The following is a 19,000-nucleotide window of genomic DNA, read 5'->3' on the forward strand; positions in this document are numbered from 1 at the left end:
GCTCTGGTTGTTGTCACCATTTGAGGAGTGAACCAGCAGATGGAAGATTTCTCTTTCTCTCTCTGCCTCTACCTCTCTGTAACTCCGGTTTTCAAGTAAGTAAATCTTAAAAAAAAAAAAGAGAAAAATCCATGCATAGCATTTTAAGTGTATGCATTTTCCATGAACTTTGTGACAACCCCTTGTAATATAGAAATACACAGATATACACATACATCTAAATAACCACTACATAGTTCCATATTGTTTTCTGACTCACAGATTAATCGTGCCATATTATGTTATTTTTTTTCTGTTTTTTTCATATTATGTTAATTTTTAAAAAGAAATATTGTAGGCAAAATTCTGTGATATAATAACTAATCATAAAATCTATGTGACAAATACAATATAAAACACTATGTACACACAGCCTGTTTAACTTATGGGAAAAATCATTAAATATATGTATGTTAACTATGAAGATATAAAAGATACATTTATGAGTCTTATTTTATATAATCTACCATCAAGATTTTTAGTCTTCCTTTCAAACCTTAGAGTTCAGATGGCGCCATAGCTCACTTGGGCACCAGGCTCTAGTCGCAGTTGTTCCTCTTCCAGTCCAGCTCTCTGCTGTGGCCCAGGAAGGCAGTGGAGGATGGCCCAAGTGCTTGAGCCCCTGCACCCACATGGGAGACCAGGAGGAAGCACTTGGCTCCTGGCTTCGGATCGGTGTAGCTCCAGCCGTAGCGGCCATTTTGGGGTGAACCAACGGAAGGAAGACCTTTCTCTCTGTCTCTCTCTCTCTCACTAACTCTACCCGTCAAATTAAAGAAATAAATAAATAAACTAACCTTCATTTGTCAATTTGTATCCATTCTGTGGTCCCTCTGTAATTGTTTCTTGCCATTCTTTCCTAGTAATGGGAGAGGTAAGGTCGACGAGTCAAGCACACCGCAGCAAGCACCCATGAGTTCTGTCGAAGCAGGAATTACTTTATTGAGGAGTGTACAGGCTTATAAAGCTTATGAAAGACAAACTTTATTTTATAAATAAATGAGATCATATTATATATACTAAAAAATTCACATTTAATCAACCATCAATTTACAACATTTGATTCACTGCAAAAGGCATTGTAGTTATCATTTAATTAAATCTGGTAGTTGTGAGAGTAACTTGACCAATTTAAAGTGAGTTTTCTCATCCTTCAAAAGCAATATTTTTCCTGTATTCTAAAATACTCTAAGAATTTTAAAATTGTCTATTTAAAAAACAGGATAAACAAAAATAATTAATAATCCCCATTTTAAACATGAATAAATGGAAAAAATAAAATAAGGTTTAAAGAACAAGTTAAGCTTTATGATACCACTTCTTGCACATTTTGGCACTATTGTCCCATTCTCTTCTCCCAGATTGTTTGCAGCATGTCATTGGCTGGCATGTGCTTAGACTCATGCTTGTTTACCTCCCTCCCCCAGCAGCTGGTACCACTCCGCCTTGTTATGATTCACTGCCTCAATGCTGTTTTTAAAGTGACATGATAACTTTGAGTTATGGCAATGAACACTATTACTTCATTTTTTAAACCTCATGGAGAATAATTAGTCAATGATAAATGTTTCCCAGACTAGGCATTGTTGTTCTTTCTACTATGGTGTGGTACTTTGGCTTTATGCTGGGAAAAAAAAACAAACTTGGGAACCCACACTGTGGAATGGGTAAAAAAATGGGCCCCATTTTGTAAACAAATGGAGACTCTAAGGCATCAAACTTACATCTAATGCAATGCATCCAAATATCATGCTTAAGGGTAATCAGGTTCATGAAGAACCTTGTTTATTTTTAAGTTCAAGGTTCTACAAAATGACTATTCAGCTGTATAGTTCTACATACATTCCTATGGACTTACTTCTAAGGGTACAATTTGCAGACTTGCCATGGGATCCCAAAACCTCTTGAGCTGGGTGGTAATCTCTGTGAGTGAGATCCCAGTGGAAAGAAGGAGGTAACTTTCTCTGAAGGGAGGAGAGAACTTCCACTTTGATTATGGCCTTGTCTAGATAAGGTCGGAGTTTGTGAACTCAAGAAGCTTTCATAGTCTGGCAGCTCATGACACGAGCCTCCGGTGATTATTGACGTCATAAATAAGAGTGGCAATTGTTGAATCAACAACAGGAGTCACTGTGCACCTACTCCCCATGTAGGATAATTAACGGTAAAACTAATATTCAAACAGTACTTTATATTTTGTGTGTCTGTGTGGGTGCAATCGGTTGAAATCTTTACTTGGTATATACTAAGTTGATTATCTGTATATAAAGATAATTGAAAATAAATCTTAATGAAGAATGGGATGGGAAAGGGAGTAGGAGATGGGATGGTTTGTGGGTTGGAGGGAGGTTATGGGGGGAAAAGCTGCTATAATCCAAAAGTTGTACTTTCGAAATTTATATCTATTAAATAAAAGTTTTCTAAAAAATAACAAACAAAGAAAAAGTAACATTTTAAGTGTATGGGGCCAGTGCTGTGGCACAGTATGTTAATTCTCTGCCTGCGGTACCAGCATCCTAAATGGGTGCCAGTTCTAGTCCTGGCTGCTCCTCTTCCAATGCAGCTCTCTACTGTGGCCTGGGAAAGCAGTAGAAAATGGCCCAAGTGCTTGGGCCCTGCACCCATGTGGGAGACCAGAAAGAAGCACCTGACTCCTGGCTTCGGATTGGCCATCTGGGAAGTGAACCAACAGATGGAAGACCTTTCTCTCTGTCTCTTCCTCTCACTGTCTATAACTCTACCTCTCAAATAAATAAATAAAATCTTTAAAAAATATTAGGTGTTTAGTGATAATATAGATATGATTAAAGAGGAGGAAACATTACAACATGGGAAGCAATACCATGATTTGTGATTTGTGATTTGTGGGTCCATTAACATCAATATGACCCCAGAACCTACCTAAAAATAATAGCCTTGATTAGTCAAGTTATTCATTTCCCTATTCTTATGACTAATGTTGATATATCCCTTGAGGTAGCAGTATTTTTTTTTAAAAAAATCACATATCTATATCTTATCTATCTATCTATCTATCTATCTATCTATCCTATAACATTTATGAGTTTCTACTAAAAGAATATGTATTCTTGGATTATTTCTAAGATTTGGCTTATATTTAGAAACTGGTAGGGGTACATGATTGTAGCAGTTTATGTAAGTCAACAGCTTTTAGGTGTATGTTTTTAAATTTCTTTATAAATAAGCTAAAAAAATAATAGTCTGTTTAGCTACATAAGTGTTTTGCTCTTAGGAAGTTTCTGGTCTTTAACACTGTGCAATCCTGCAGGTAAAGACATCTGTGTTGCAAATCTGACCTTGTTATCCATTAAGTTAATTACACACACATTTCTCTGTCAGTTAATTGGAACTCTTGGGCCTCTAAAGTTTCAAAACTCTAGTAGTAGTTCCAGTGAGATAAGAGTACACATTTCTATATTCACATAACTTCATAACGTATTGTGCTGCTTTACAAAGGCCATCACCAGTGAGTTTTGAAAAGAATTCAGTTACCCTCATAGTCACTCCTTTGGTGAAATTAAAGTTTTTCTTTATTTGATCTCTTTGTTTTATTGAGGCATATTCTCAGATTCTCCTATGAAAATAGTGAAGTGGCAAAGTTAATCATAACCTAATAAATGCATATCACAACATTAGTTCCAGAACTATCTAACTCTGTCTTCCAACCTCTGATATTACACCGATAAAGAAGTCCCTGGTTTTCTACCTCATTGAGTATAAACCTGCTTCAAGTTTCATAGAGTTACTATTCCTAGAAGCACTAAAGAACTTGTCTGAGGTGCTCTTTTAATAAGTCAGATAATGAATCATGGTAAACACTCCTTTCAATAAATGACTCCTGAACAACTTCTATATTTTATGCTTCACATCCCAGACCAATCCTTTCAAAATACAATCATCCATCATGTGATACACCTGCCTATTTTGGTAGACATCTTATTAGGGTTTCTACATGTTGGGTAGCTTATTTTCTCCTCTTCTATCAAAGGTAAAAATGATATTTCTGTTTGTCTAAGGGTAATGGGAAATTCATCTGTTGGATTTTTTAAAAAAAGATTTATTATATTTATTTGAGAGGCAGAGTTACAAACAGCACAAGGGAGACAGAAGAACTGCAAAGAGCAAGTGAAAAGAACAAGAGATCTTCTGTCTGCTGGCTCACTCCCCAGATGATGACAACAGCCAGAGCTGGGGAAGGCTGAATTCAGAAAGCCCAGAACTCCATCAGTTTGTTGAAGGCAGAGACCCAGGTTTGGGGGCCATCTTCTGCTACTTTCCCGGGCATGTTAGCAGGGAGCTAAGTAGAAGTGGAGCGACCCAAACTGGCCTCCATAAGGGATGCAGGCAGCATTGCATACAATGACTTAACACACTGTGCAAAAATGCCTACCCCAGTTTGATAGATCTAGGCGCTTACTCTCAAGTAGCAATTGACAGTCTATGCCCCATGTTTCCAGTATTTCCACACCACAGGCCTTGACAAGGAGAACCTTTGACACTATTTATTCTGTCCTCATTTGCATATTATCTATTTTAAATTAGATTTCACATAAAATTTTGCAACTTGGTATTTATGCCCACAGCAAGTGTGGATGACTATTAGAAAACTACATTACCAAAATCATTTGGAGTTATGCTTCTACGAAGAACACATGAAGAATCATACTCTTTAAGCTTTACTTATTATTAGTTACCTCTGGGTATTATTATATGACAAATTATTTATCATTCATTTTTTTCATTTTAAAAATAGAAAAATGCATATTTATGGGTACTATGTTATTTTTATAGGTATATGTTGTATGATGTCCAATCTAGGTAGATATATTTATTTTTTCAAACATTTTATACCTCTTTATAAAGAAACATCAAAATATTATCTTCTAGTTGTTTTCAAGATAGAAAATTATTGTATCAGTCAAAAGCTTGATGCTTCATTTAGTTACATTAACCTTAGTTTCCTATAAAAACTTGTTTAGATCTTGTCTTGTCAGAGTTTTAAATATTGTTGATTTTTACTGTAATAGAAAAATACATGTAGAGAGCTCCATGTTTTTTTCCACTTTGTCAGTCAGTCTACTGATTAACAGATAAAATTCTTAATGAGTACCTCCAGCATTTTTACTGGAAGTCTTCAGACAATTTCTTATTCCATTCTTTGCCTTGTCCTTTATAGTTGTTTCCCATTAGCTATCCTTTACTGTGTTTCTTGGTTAAATTGATTTAGATAATTTTAAAATAGAGATTATTTTGTTTATTTTTTTCTAATATTGCATGATTGCCTTTACTTGTTAAAAAACAGGCTTTATAGAAGACACATTTATAGTCTTCTTCCTGAATTTAATTGGAATGGCCATTCATATATATTTAATGGTTGCACAAGGTTTTGAGAAGATATAAATTGTTAAGAAAGATTAAATTTTCATAGTGTTTTTGTAAGAGTATCTCCTATTACTCATGAAAATTCATTGAATTCATTCAAATGCTTTTGGAGTCACAATTGAAATAAATCATACTGATTCTCTCAATTCATTAATGTAATGAAATGCAATTACCATGAACCCTTTATTAAGCCGCGTCTATGTTTTCATATTAAATGCTGATGAATCAGAATAAGGATTTACAAATAAAACAACGTGCTAACATTTTAGTTAAGATTTGAAATATTTTGTGAAAGCTATTTTTTGTGTTTTCTTTGATTTTAGATCCAGAGTTATGTTAGCTTAATAATTTAAAGGCTTCATTTGATGCATTCTTTTTATTGTCTGTTAAATTTGCTATAAGAAACCATCTTCTATACCAGCAATTACTGGATTGTACAAATAATCATCTGAATCTTGTGATTTTTATCATCATTTATGTAAGGATGTTAACAGATATTTGACTATTGCCTCAAATTTCAATCATTTCAATTTTAGCATTTTCTTAGAAATATTTAGGAGAACTTGGTAGAGTGTAATTTTGTCAAAAATTGCATTTTTCATAGTGAGTTGAAGCTACCTGTATAAAAATAGTGGATGGCATCTTCTAACAAGGGTCCATCTCATCTGGATTTGTACTTCCAGTCCTTTTTCATTCTTTATTCATGGATTCTCTGTTCTTTTACTACTTTTAAGTTTGGCTTATAACCCAATAATGTAAATTACTGGCTTCTTTCACTTTACTGGCTCATATTTATATTTCTTTAATATCCACTGTAATATTTGTAACATCTTACCATTTATCTCTTTTGTGCTTATTCTACTTTTCTAATTCTTATCTAAAAAGTTGAAAACTGACATATTTTTAAATTTCTACTACACTAACACAAAGAGTTTAAAAGAGAATATTTATTTCTTCAAATATATAGTAGGCATTCTTTGTATTATTGATCCCATTAAGTATAGCTAAAAACTCTGGAGATTATCTACAGAGCACATACAAGATTCTAAAATGTAAAGAGGAGAAGGTTAACAAACCAGGAATTACAATGGGCACAGGTATAAAAAAAAAATAGGAGTGCTTTTTTCGCTTTTTTTGTTTATTTGAAAGAGTGACAGAGAGACAGACAGAGATATCTTCCATCTGCTAGTTCACTAACCATAGGGCTGCAATAGTTTCCTTATTTTTTATTTTTTTCTAAGCATGGTTCTCCAATTTTTCAACAATTTCTTCCCGTAATTTTTCCTTTTGTATTTCCTTCACATTTTCTGTAAGTGCTCCTTAGCATCTGAAGACACACATTATCATTTCTTTCTATTATATTTAAATGACTCTCTGAAAGCAGAGTTTTAACTTCAGTGAATTGTCTTGTTTCCATAGTAACCAATTCAAAACACTACTGTGATTTTGTCATACTACTTCACTAAAGTTGTCAATATATTCTGATTTCTTATGAGATAAAGTTCACACTGTTCAATTTGGAATTCAAGCAACTCTATAATATAAGGCAAACTATTTTTAAATTCTGACCTTCCAAACTTCACTCACATTTTATTATTCCACCAAACAATAAATGTCAGTGTCACTTAATGGTAGCCTACATTTGCTCATTATTTTATATTTAGTTTGGATAATGTTTATATCATGTGAAATACCTTGACCTTCAAAATATGTCTTAAAAGTCTTTCTAGATTTATACAAATCTACTTTGATTTCTATCTCCTTCATGAGGATTTTTTCTAAACTTTCTGAAACTCTGACTGTAACCAAAGTCTCTCTTGGGACTAATAAAACTTCTACAACAATAATGTAACTGACTACTAGAATTTGACATAAGTAACTCTATACTCAAAGCTAAATGTATTTTATTCTCTTTCTATGTTAGAGATTGCATAACTTCACCAATCTATTCCAATTTCCTCTTGGATATTCAGATAAATTACAGTTTCTATGCCTTCTTTGCTAAGAGATGAGTCCATGTGATGAAATTCTAGGCAATAGAAAGTATGCAGAAATGAAAATAAACTACCTACTTACAAAGTATAGTTTTTAGAAAGACTACATTTTAACGTGATTCATCAAGTTTTCTGTCCCCACACTCTGCTAAATTAGTTGGTAGACTATGAAACCTGGTCCAAGACAGTGCTCCAATCCCTACATGACTGCTGATGGAACAAGGACATTTTAGCTCCTTGAATGCAAGCAGATAAAGTCCCCTTTACCCCTGCATTCTTTCAAGAGACCAGTTCAGCCCCACACCCTGTACTCTTCCCTACCCCATCCTCTGTGTTCTTTTCCAAATTAGAAAGACTCTGGACCCTTACCCCTCCTTAAGGTATGCAAGACCCAGCCTGCTGGAAGGCGGTGCTCTCTGCCATGTGTTTGGTCTGTGTGCACGCTGACAGTTGTCCACCTCTGCGAATTGATTTTCCTTTGAATAAATTCATTTCCACTGTATCCTGTGTCTTCTCTGTTCTACTCCCCTTTTCCTTACACTTGGTGCCGATGTGAGGAGGGGTGTGAGAGATCTGCCACTTGCCCAAACCAGCCATTCCTGCTGGTTTACCATTCCTGAGTAAGAGCTGGGAAACTCCTCTTCCTCTGAAATATTTCCTCCTTTCTACAGCTAACTGGGGGTAAGGATTCTGGGGTGACTGTTGAGCATCTGGCCACTGGGGACCCCTTAACCCCTGGGGAGGGAGGAGGGGTGCCAGCCAAGCTGCCTCCTGTGGCTGAATCTTTGCCTAACCCTTACTTTCCCTTTTCTCCATTTTTTTTTTTCCTTTCTGGAAGGAAATTGTTAATGTGACTGGGGCCAAACTCAGTGGGGACTACAGTCCTTGGCTTAGGCTACTCTTCCGTGGGATCCAAAATTCACTTGGAGAATACTGGCATCTACCACACCATAGGGCATTCAAGTGTCGTCTTCCCTCCTTTTTACTATCTTTTCTGACCAAGTGTCTCTCCTTGGTGGAGGCAGGGTGTAACTCTCAGGTCACCCTGATCATCCTCTGGGTGATTCAGATGGCCTGAGTGACACCTCTCCAGAACTCCCCAGATGACTTGAGAACTGTTTGAAATTCCTGGCAGGGCCTTATCACCAACTGTTATCAGACCAAATATCCCCCTTGGCACTGGGCCAGGAAGATTCTCTTGGTGTCTTGGTTCAACCAGCAAGGCTTTTTGATAGGGGTACGACTTTTGATGCGTAAATACTGCCCTGCTTCCAAAGCATTTTTATTTTATTTTATATATTTTATATTTTATTTTTATATTTTATCTTATCAAAAAGTAACTATTAGTGTGGGCACTTGGCAGAGTGAGTAAAACACCACCAGGATGTCCACACTGTGGTTTGACAGAATGTCCTCTGCTTTTGATTCAAGGTACTGATAATGAGCACCCTAGAAAGCAGTGAGTGATGACTCAAGCATGGGATACCTCTCACCCTCCAGCAGGACCATGGTTGAGTTCTAAAATCTTAGCTTCAATCTGGTCTAGCACTGGCTGCTGCAGTAATCTGGGGAGTGAACTAGTGAATAGAGATATCTCTCATCAATCTGCCTTTCTAACTTTCAAATTAAAAAAAAATTAATAATAATAATAATAATAATAATAATAATAAAACAGGGGCCTGTGCTGTGGCACAGCAGATTAAAGCCCTGGCCTGAAGCACCAGCATCCCATCTGGGCATTGGTTACAGTCCCGGCTGCTCTTCTTCTGATGCTGCTCTCTGCTATGGCCTGGGAAAGCAGTAGAGGATGGCCCAAGTCCTTGGGCCCCTGCGCCCACGTGGGAGACCTTGAAGAAGCTCCTGGCTCCTGGCTTTGGATCAGCACAGCTCCTGCCGTTGCGGCCATCTGAGGAGTGAACCAGCAGATGAAAGACCTCTCTCTGTGTCTCTACCTCTCTCTATAACTCTGTCTTTCAAATAAATAAAATAAATCTAAAAAAATAACAGAAGAATAAAGAGAGTAAATGTAAAATAGCTATTTATCACTCATTTATATTGGAAATTTTTAATTTAATTACAAGATACATTGGGAAATTTTTATTATTTGTTTTTTATTTTGCATTTACATAAAGTAACAAATGTCATGCATTTCATCAACATAGATTAAGAGCATAATGATACTTCTGACCCTATCCTCCTACCTGCCCACACTTCCACCCTCCTTCCTCCTTCTTCTCTTATTTTTTAATTTTAAGATATTCAATGCTATCAATTCAGATCATATTATAATCACAAGCATAAAACCCTATTAAATAAAGAATTCAAGAAGCAGTAAGTAGAAAAAAACACTGTTACTCAAGAGTATAGGGAAAGACTGTAAACATGGCTGGCGCCGCAGCTCACTAGGCTAATCCTCCGCCTTGTGGCGCCGGCACACCGGGTTCTAGTCCCAGTCGGGGCACCGATCCTGTCCCGGTTGCCTCTCTTCCAGGCCAGCTCTCTGCTGTGGCCAGGGAGTGCAGTGGAAGATGGCCCAAGTACTTGGGCCCTGCACCCCATGGGAAACCAGGATAAGCACCAGGCTCCTGCCATCGGATCAGCACGGTGCACCAGCCGCAGTGCACTACCGCGGTGGCCATTGGAGGGTGAACCAATGGCAAAAGGAAGACCTTTCTCTCTGTCTCTCTCTCACTGTCCACTCTGCCTGTCAAAAAAAAAAAAAAAGACTGTAAACAATATTCAAATCTCATTGTGTCAATTGCACTCATATGCATTACATTTTTTGTAGTAGTTATCACAAATCAAGGAAAACTTATGTTTTGGAGACTGGATTATTTCCTTGAGACTTTTTATTAAATTTTATTCAAGATATTCAGGCTTCATATATTTCATATATGCAAATTTAGAAACATAGTGATCCTTCTGACCCTCCCCTCCCCCTTGTCTGCACTCTCACCCTTCCTCTTTCTTATTTCCACTCTTAATTTTAACAAATACCTATTTTCAGTTTCCTTTATACTCATAAGATTAACCCTACAAAAGTAAAGTGTTCAACAAATAGTGTGAGAAAAATTAAAAAAAAAAAAACACTGTTCCTCAGCAGTACAAAAAGGGCCCTAACCAATCATTGGATATCAAAATGTCAATTTAATTCCTATACATTGGATTTTACTCTATTAGTTACCACAGATCAGGGAAAGCTTATAATCATTGTCTTTTTGACACTGGCTTATTACACTAAGTATAATGGTTTCCACTTGCATTCGTTTTGTTGCAAAAGACAGGATTTCATTTTCCTTTTACTGCTTGTTAGTATTCCATAGTGTATTCATATCCTAATTTCTTTATCCAGCCATCAGTTGACAAACATCTGAGTTGAATCCATATCTTAGCTATTGTGAATTGAGCTGCTATAAACATAGGGGTACAGACAACTCTTTCGTATGCTGATTTCTTTTCCTATGGGTAAATTCCCAGGAGTGGGATGTCTGGGTCATATGGTAAAAGTATTTTCAGCTTTCTGATGTATCTCTAAATTGTCTTCCACAATGGCCGCACCAGTTTACATTCCCACCAACAGTGGATTAGAGTATCTTTTCCCCAAAATCCTCATCAGCTTTTATTGTTTGTGGATTTCTGTATGAAAATTATTCTAATTGGAGTGAGGTGAAACTTCATTGTAGTTTTCATTTGCGTTTCCCTGATGGCTAGTGATTCTGAACATTTTCCCATGTGTCTGTAAACAGGGATCATTTGATTCTACCTTTCCTATATACATCCATTTGATTTCTTTACTTGCTTAATGGCTTTGGCTAAAACTTCAAGAATTGTATTGAATAGCAATGGTAAGAGTGGGCATCCTTGTCTGATTCCATATCTTTTTTTCTTCCCAAAGAATCCTTGTATTTAAGGAATATGAATTTCATAAGTACAACTTTAGGAATATAGTGATTCTTCCCACCATACCCACACTTCCACCCCTCTTCCTCCTCCCTCTCTCCTTCCCAGTCCCATTCTCCATTAAGATTCATGTTCAATTAACTTTATACACAGAAGACCAACTCTATACTAAGTAAAGATTTCAACAATTTGCACACACACAGACAAAGACACACACACACAGCTGTTTGAGAACAAGTTTTACAGTTAACACTCATAATGTACTCATTGAGGACAAAGGTACTACATGGGGAGTTAGTGCATAGTGACTCCCGTGTTAATTTAACAATTAACACTCTTATGTATGATGGCAGGGAACACCCGAGGCTCATGACATGAGGTGCCTAGGCACTGGAAGCCTCTTGAATCCGCAAACTCCATCGATCTTCAGACAAGCCATGAGCAAAATGGAAGCTCTCTCTTCCCTTCAGAGAACAGTACATCCTTCTTTGATGGCCACTTCTTTGCACTGGGGTCTTATTGAGATCCTTCATGTAATTTATGTTGTGTATTTTCCTTTTGTGAGTACCTTGAAAACTAGTCAGCTTTAATACACAATTATTTTATGGAATATACATAAATTATTGAGTATTAGCATTATGCTAGGCAATATAATAATATCAACTCTACCATTAAAGATCAGAGATAGCAATATAAATATGTAAATTGAATCATTGGTATGTATTATGTAGATTTTATGATGTTCATAGATTATAATATTTAAATCCCACCATGACTCCATGTAGCAAGTATAGTTTTTTTCTTTTTTTTTTTCTTTTTGACAGGCAGAGTGGATAGTGAGAGAGAGAGACAGAGAGAAAGGTCTTCCTTTTGCCGTTGGTCCACCCTCCAATGGCCGCTGCGGCCGGCGCATCTCGCTGATCTGAAGCCAGGAGGCAGGTGCTTCTCCTGGTCTCCCATGGGGTGCAGGGCCCAAGGACTTGGGCCATCCTCCACTGCCCTCCCGGGCCATAGCAGAGAGCTGGCCTGGAAGAGGGGTAACCGGGATAGAATCCGGCACCCCAACAGGGACTAGAACCCGGTGTGCCAGCGCCACAAGGCGGAGGATTAGCCTGTTAAGCCACAGCGCCGGCCAACAAGTATAGTTTTTATAACTGTTTCATATACTTGCCCTGCCAAGTACTTTATGAAATAGGATTGGGCAATTTCAGGGTGGTATGGTGGTAGAGCCACCACTACTTTAGTAGAAGACATTTTGATACAAGCTATTGTAGACATTGGTTAGTATACCCAGTTCTAATCAAAGTTAAATGACAATAACTCTGCCTCACCCATGTTGCATGTAGTTTTGTCTCTATGCTGTATTTTTTCTACTGTGTATTTATTCAAATAGATAAATCTCCTAGTACTAAATTTAATACCATCATTGAGTTATTACAAAAAATAAAATGCTTATAAGGAATGAGGGAAGATGTGAACCCAGGAAATGCCACTGTCCATAGTTATTATTATTTAGTTTGAATTTTTAAGCACTTATTAAAAAGGCATCATCTGGACAATGTGAGATTAAGATGATCTATACTATTCTTTCTTCTCAGTTTTAGTAGTAAAAGTTAAATGTTGAATCCAAAAGAGATCAAAATCATTCCATTTCACTGATATTAAAAAATGTGATCTCAAAAAGCAATGACTCCATGAACAGACACTTGTTAACAAAGGTTTGACACCACTATAACATATGTTTTTTTTCTTTCCACTGAAATATGGATCATTGTGTTCTCCCATCAACCACTTTTTCAGAGTTTGGAAATTCTTGACAGAATATTTAGGGTTTTTTTCTATTTATAGTTTCTACCATAAAATATTTATTTAGAATTCTTCAAGATGGTGATATATAGACTGAATAGAAAGTGAACGATTTCTTTTAAAGCTATTGAAAGAAAAAATAATACATATAAAGTGAATTTCTAACAGCACATTTATCAAACTAATGAATTAGAAAATATGGCTGTGGGGCTTATTAGCGTAATCCCTTTATGATGGCTAGAACTCTCGTCTTGTTCACTGTGGTATTCCAATAGCTAAAATAATGTGTGACATTTTAACCAGTGCAAATCTGATATTTACTGATCTAAACAATTCAAAAATGTAAAATAAAGGAAACATTAATGAAAATTGAGTTTATATGCCATTTTTTAATTTGCTAAACCATCTTCTCTGTATTATCATATTTAAAATTTTGAAGAGAGACAGGGCAGATTCAAGCTATCAGATCATTGCTGGTTGACTTTATTCTATCATCAGATGACTTCTTCCCTAATCCCTATAAGATAAGGCAATCAAATATATGTACAAATACACCTACTTGAATGAACATAAAATATTGAAAAGAAAGCTTTTATATATGTATATATTAATGAAATATAAAATGATTGCAGAAAAACATAATATCAAGGTGTTTTCTTCTACAGTCTTGGTTAGATATCCCAGCTTAGTTTGCTGATTAAGCTTGTGATTATTAAGTAAATTGAAAGTATGCTGTTGCAAAAATTAAACAAAAAAAGAAAAGGTGAAGGGAGGATATGAATGAAGTATCACTATGTTCTTAAAACTATGGAGATCAAATGAATGAAAGGTGTTTCCTCTAGGTAAATTTTAAAATGCAAGAGTAATTTTTATTATTTTTTAAACAGGAGTTAGCAAGCTTCGTTAACTGCTGTTCTACATCTTAAGGACTGTTTAAAGAGAATAAGAAAGAGACCAGAGCATAAAAAAACATGACTGTGGTGTCCTTAGGTGTGATAAAAGTCCTTGAAACACACTAATAATGTGAATCTAGGCATATGCTTTCCTTCTTCTCTGACGATATGGTTCAGCTTGTCTCTATGGCAGATGGTTTTTTAGTTAAACATCAGTGATCTTCCCTTGACCTGTTCCTAGACTGAGAAGTCTTCTGTACTGAGGGCGGTCAATGCTGAGTCTAGTATGAGTTACTCCTCAGTGAATAAAGCAGCAGTACCCAGAAAGTAGCAGATGGTGTGAGCAGGCATTGTGGCAGCTCTATGCAGGCATTGCTGCAGCTTGTCATTATAACCTGGCTGGCCTTGAGAGTAGTCAGTGTATGTCAGAACTGCAACTAAATGGATCTGATTTTCTATGTATTGTTCTTTTCTTTCCCATGATGTAGTTTTTGATATGATGGCCGTAGAGGATAATAGAGGAGTTTCTGTGTGTGTGTATGTCTTGTGTGTGTGTGCCTCTGTGTGTCTGTTTTAGGTCTTATGGATTAAATAGAGACCACAGTGGAAGAAATGGGTTCTGTTTGAGTAAAGAAATTGTTTTGTTCCTATAAATTTTGAACCTCCCATTGGATAAGATCCTTCACACACAGGCTTCACTTGTATTCTTTGGTGACAGATGTGCAGTTAATTTATGAAGTAGGGAGCCTTGTTTTCATGGGGTTGATTCACATATGAAGATTGATAATAGGCAATGCCAAGGAGGCACAGCTGGTCCATGACAGGACTCGGCATGAGCAGCTGAAGCTCTGTTCAGAGAGCAGTGCAGGTTCTGCTGGCTGTCTGTAAATAGGAGTTAATACAATGGGGAGTCAGGACTTTCATTTATACTTTTATTGGATTCTAGCCTTGGGGCTGTATTACCCCATGAATTCCACTGCATAAAGGTGAGCTAAATGGCAGCATTAAGGAGAGGAAACTTAGTTTTTTTTCTTAATTTCCTAAGCTCTTTTAGGGAGATTTGGTTGCAAGGCATTTTCTTCTCCCCATTCACTTGTTTAGATTTTTGTTATGACATACATTGATATTATTGCAGTAGGTGATTGTAGAATTGACCCACTACATCGCGCTTCATTGTATCTAAATTCTCTGTTTCCTTTTCCCTATTAAAACTGTGCTAGGTCAATGGAACAATAGCACATATGGTGCAAATGAAAATGCAAGTAGCTTTTGAGCTTGAGGTTTGCCCTCTTCTGCTGCCCATAGGAACACTGCCAATAACCATGCAAAGCAACCTGTGGAATACACTTTTGAAGGAGACACCCGTGTAGAGGGTCTGGTGTTCAGGGCTGTGTCAGAGAGGCAACCATCACAAGCCAGCCAAGTCCAGGCAACTTATCCAGCACAAGCCAGCCAAGTCCAGGCAGCTACCTGCTAACTGGAAATCATGAGTGAGTCCAGCCAGATCAGTCCTGTGCAGACAGCATAGAGACTTGTGAAATGACAAATGAACACTTTTTTTAAGTCACTGAATTTCTGAACACTTGACTATGTGGCCAAAGAAAAGCTGATACATTACTAATGAAAAATCAGTCTGTGCATGAAGTGTCTCCCTCTCAGGTTCACTTTGATCAAAGAGGAAAACAATTTTCGAAGTACAAGTGTGTTCAAGCACCATTAAAATTTTGAGTCATGATAAAAAGACTGTGATTCACTAAATATGAAGGGGCCCCAAATTACACATTCCCAACCCACTTACAGATACTATCTTTGATGAACCACAGACAAACCTATCTTCTGAAGTTAACATCATATGAATAGACAACCAGAGGTGCTGTAAAAGAGTGACCAATAGCTTCTTAAATCACTTAAAGTGTGCATGTCTGTGAGTGTTTTTTTTTTACTGTAAATAACAGCCATTGGTGAACAAAAAATTGGCCAAAAATTGAGTGAAAATTAACATGCATATTTTACTTAATTTGCTGTGCCATGGTATCATGGAAAACTTGATTATCATTTCTTTGAATAAAGTGTTAAAATGAAAACAGTAGTATATCAAAGGATCTACTTAAATTTATTATAATTGAAATTCAGAAACAAACATTATAAAGTTATTATTTTAATATTAAAATGTCAATGATTTCTGAATATATGTGCAAAATGAAATAAAAGAAAGCATTAATATGTCAAATAAATTTCTTATAAATTTTATTTATATTAGAAGGTTATTTATTTGAAAGGAAGAGTGACAAAAAAAGAGGGGAGGCAAACAGAGAGAAAGAGAGAGAGAGAGATTCTATCCACTGGTTCATTTCCCAAATGGCCTCAAAGGGCTGGGGTAGGCCAAACCAAAACCAGGAGCCAGGAACTTCATCCCTGGCTCCAATTCAGGAGAAGGGACTAAAATACTTGAACCACTTGCATACTTGCTGCTTTCTGGGGTGTTAGCAAGGAATGGAGTAGCAGGAATAGAAATGGCCCTCTGTAATGGTCCCATGCAGGGGCTTGACCCATTGCACCACCGTGCTGCTCCCTTTCACTACTTTTTAAATTTCATTTTAGTTTGCTCACACATGATATATTATGAAGCAATGCTTATACTCATCTATATTTAAAAATTGAGGCTAGAGAAATGAATTGAATGTGCCTATTACAATAGAATGCACACAACAGAATAGAGATGCACAGAGCCAAAGCAATACTAGTGAAATGCAAGATTCAGCTAAATTCTGAATGAGATGGAAAGTAAGAAGAAAGACACATGGATTATGGATCCAGACATAACTAAAGGCTTTCTTATTGAAACCCAAATAAAGAAATGGGGTGGGGGTTGAGAATGAATATTTGTGAAAACAATGAAGGGAAGTGAGATGTCTTCAGATAAAATGGAATGTGAAATACCAGCCGTGATTATAGAAGCAGGGGTTAGTTGGGGGAGGCACACACCTATTAAGGGAAAATTAGATTGGCATCTATCTATCAATGGCACTGTATGAAAAGTGCACTTCATTATCATCTTCAAATTTTTAGTAGAATGCTACTTCACTAGCCAGACTCCATTCACTAGATTAAATTCAATCTTAATGTGTGACAGTGAGAACACAAACTTAGTCTATTTTTAGGTGTATTTTCTCCAGCTTGCAGGATTTAATCATGGTCATGGATTGCCTCAAATTTTAACATTGGCCTATAGTTAGGTCTTAATGACAAATTCTCTGAATTGCTGAGAAAACATTTAGCCTCCAAATATACCAGTCTCAGAATTTCTGGGTTGCCTGTGTTTTTCTCTCATAGCTCCTGCAATACGATCTATCCGTTTATGAGCACAACTCATTTGTCTAGAAAAAAAAAAAAATCAAGAACCAATGTTCTAGGGCTGACGCTGTGGCGAAGCAGCTTAACGCCTTGGCCTGCAGTGCCGGCATCCCATATGGGCGCTGGTTCTATTCCCAGCTGCTCCACTTCTGATCGAGCTCTCTGCTGTGGCCTGGGAAAGTAGTAGAAGATGGCCCAAGTCCTTGGGCCCCTGCACCCACGTGGGAGACCCAGAAGAAGCTCCTGGGTCCTGGCTTCAGATCGGCACAGCTCTGGCCATTGTGGCCAATTGGGGAGTGAACCAGCAGAAGGAAGACTTCTCTTTCTCTCTGCCTCTCCTCTCTCTGTGTAACACTGACTTTCAAATAAATAAATAAATAAAAATCAGTGTTCTGCTTTTATCCATTTCACCAAACCAATAAATTTTCTAAGTATGGTTACTGCAGTCCGTGTTGTTGGAAGAACATTCGTGCTAACATTTTTCAACCCATTGTTTCCTCGCCACTGACTAAATTTTAGTGCTACAAACTGCAGGTAAGCAGCTTTCTATCAATGTCAACTCCCCTTGTTAATCAGGTTTTGCATGGAATACTTGCTGGCTTCAGGGGTAGAAGTTTTTTTTTTTTTTTTCTGCCAAGGACCATTAGTATATTTATAACAGCATTCATGGACTATTCAAATTAAGAATTTAAATATTTATCTTTTAGGCATTTATTGAATTTCTAGTCTCTCCCTTGGTTGCCTTCGCAGAGCCAGACCAAATGATGGTTGTGGGCCTTATATTGGCCTTGGGCCAGGTTTTCCCCACCAGTGTTCCATAAGCAGATGTGAAAATAACGAGAACCTAATCCATGACATCATTCTTGGTCAATTTCAAGTTAGTTGATCCCTCTTCTACAGGCTCAAATTAAATAAATTTGAAATATTGTGTCTAAGTAGTATTAAACTATTATAGTAATCTATAATAAAAGTGTATTTTAGAAATTATTTTAGTATATCAGTTAGATCATTAAAATGCAATGTCAGATGTGATTTTGAAAATCTAATATTTTATGTATCATTTTCAAATTGTTTGAAAATAAAATTTCTTTCCGTCCTTCCCTGCTTACCTCACTTTTTCCCTGTAATTGTCTCTCCCCTTTCAGTCTTTAGAATGTCTGTAGAAATACATTTTTCACATGCATTGTCTTAAAGCAAAACAGGAGCAAAATTGAATCAATTAATAACAAATCCATTGTTCATATTATATTTTACTAAAACAGATATCACAGTGTTTATCAAATGAGATTGTTACTTTGTTTTTGAGAGGGAGAGATACAGACAAGACAGACAGAGAGAGTGAGCTCTCATCTGCTAGTTTATTCCTAAATGCCCACAACTGGCAGGTCAAGCAGACTGAAGTTAGGAACAAAAACTCAATCCAAGTCTTCCACATGTGTGTCAGAAGCCCAGCCATTTGAGCCTTCACCTCCACCTCAGCTCTGCATTAGCAGGAGAGCTGGAGTCAGGAGCTAGAGACAGGCTCGTACCCCTGTAACTCCAACCTGAGATATAGGCATCCTAAATACTACATTAAGTGATTGCCTTCAGCAATGAGATGCAGAAGTCATT

The sequence above is a fragment of the Lepus europaeus genome, chromosome 8, assembly GCF_033115175.1.
Source record: "Lepus europaeus isolate LE1 chromosome 8, mLepTim1.pri, whole genome shotgun sequence".
Classification (NCBI taxonomy): Eukaryota; Metazoa; Chordata; class Mammalia; order Lagomorpha; family Leporidae; genus Lepus; species Lepus europaeus.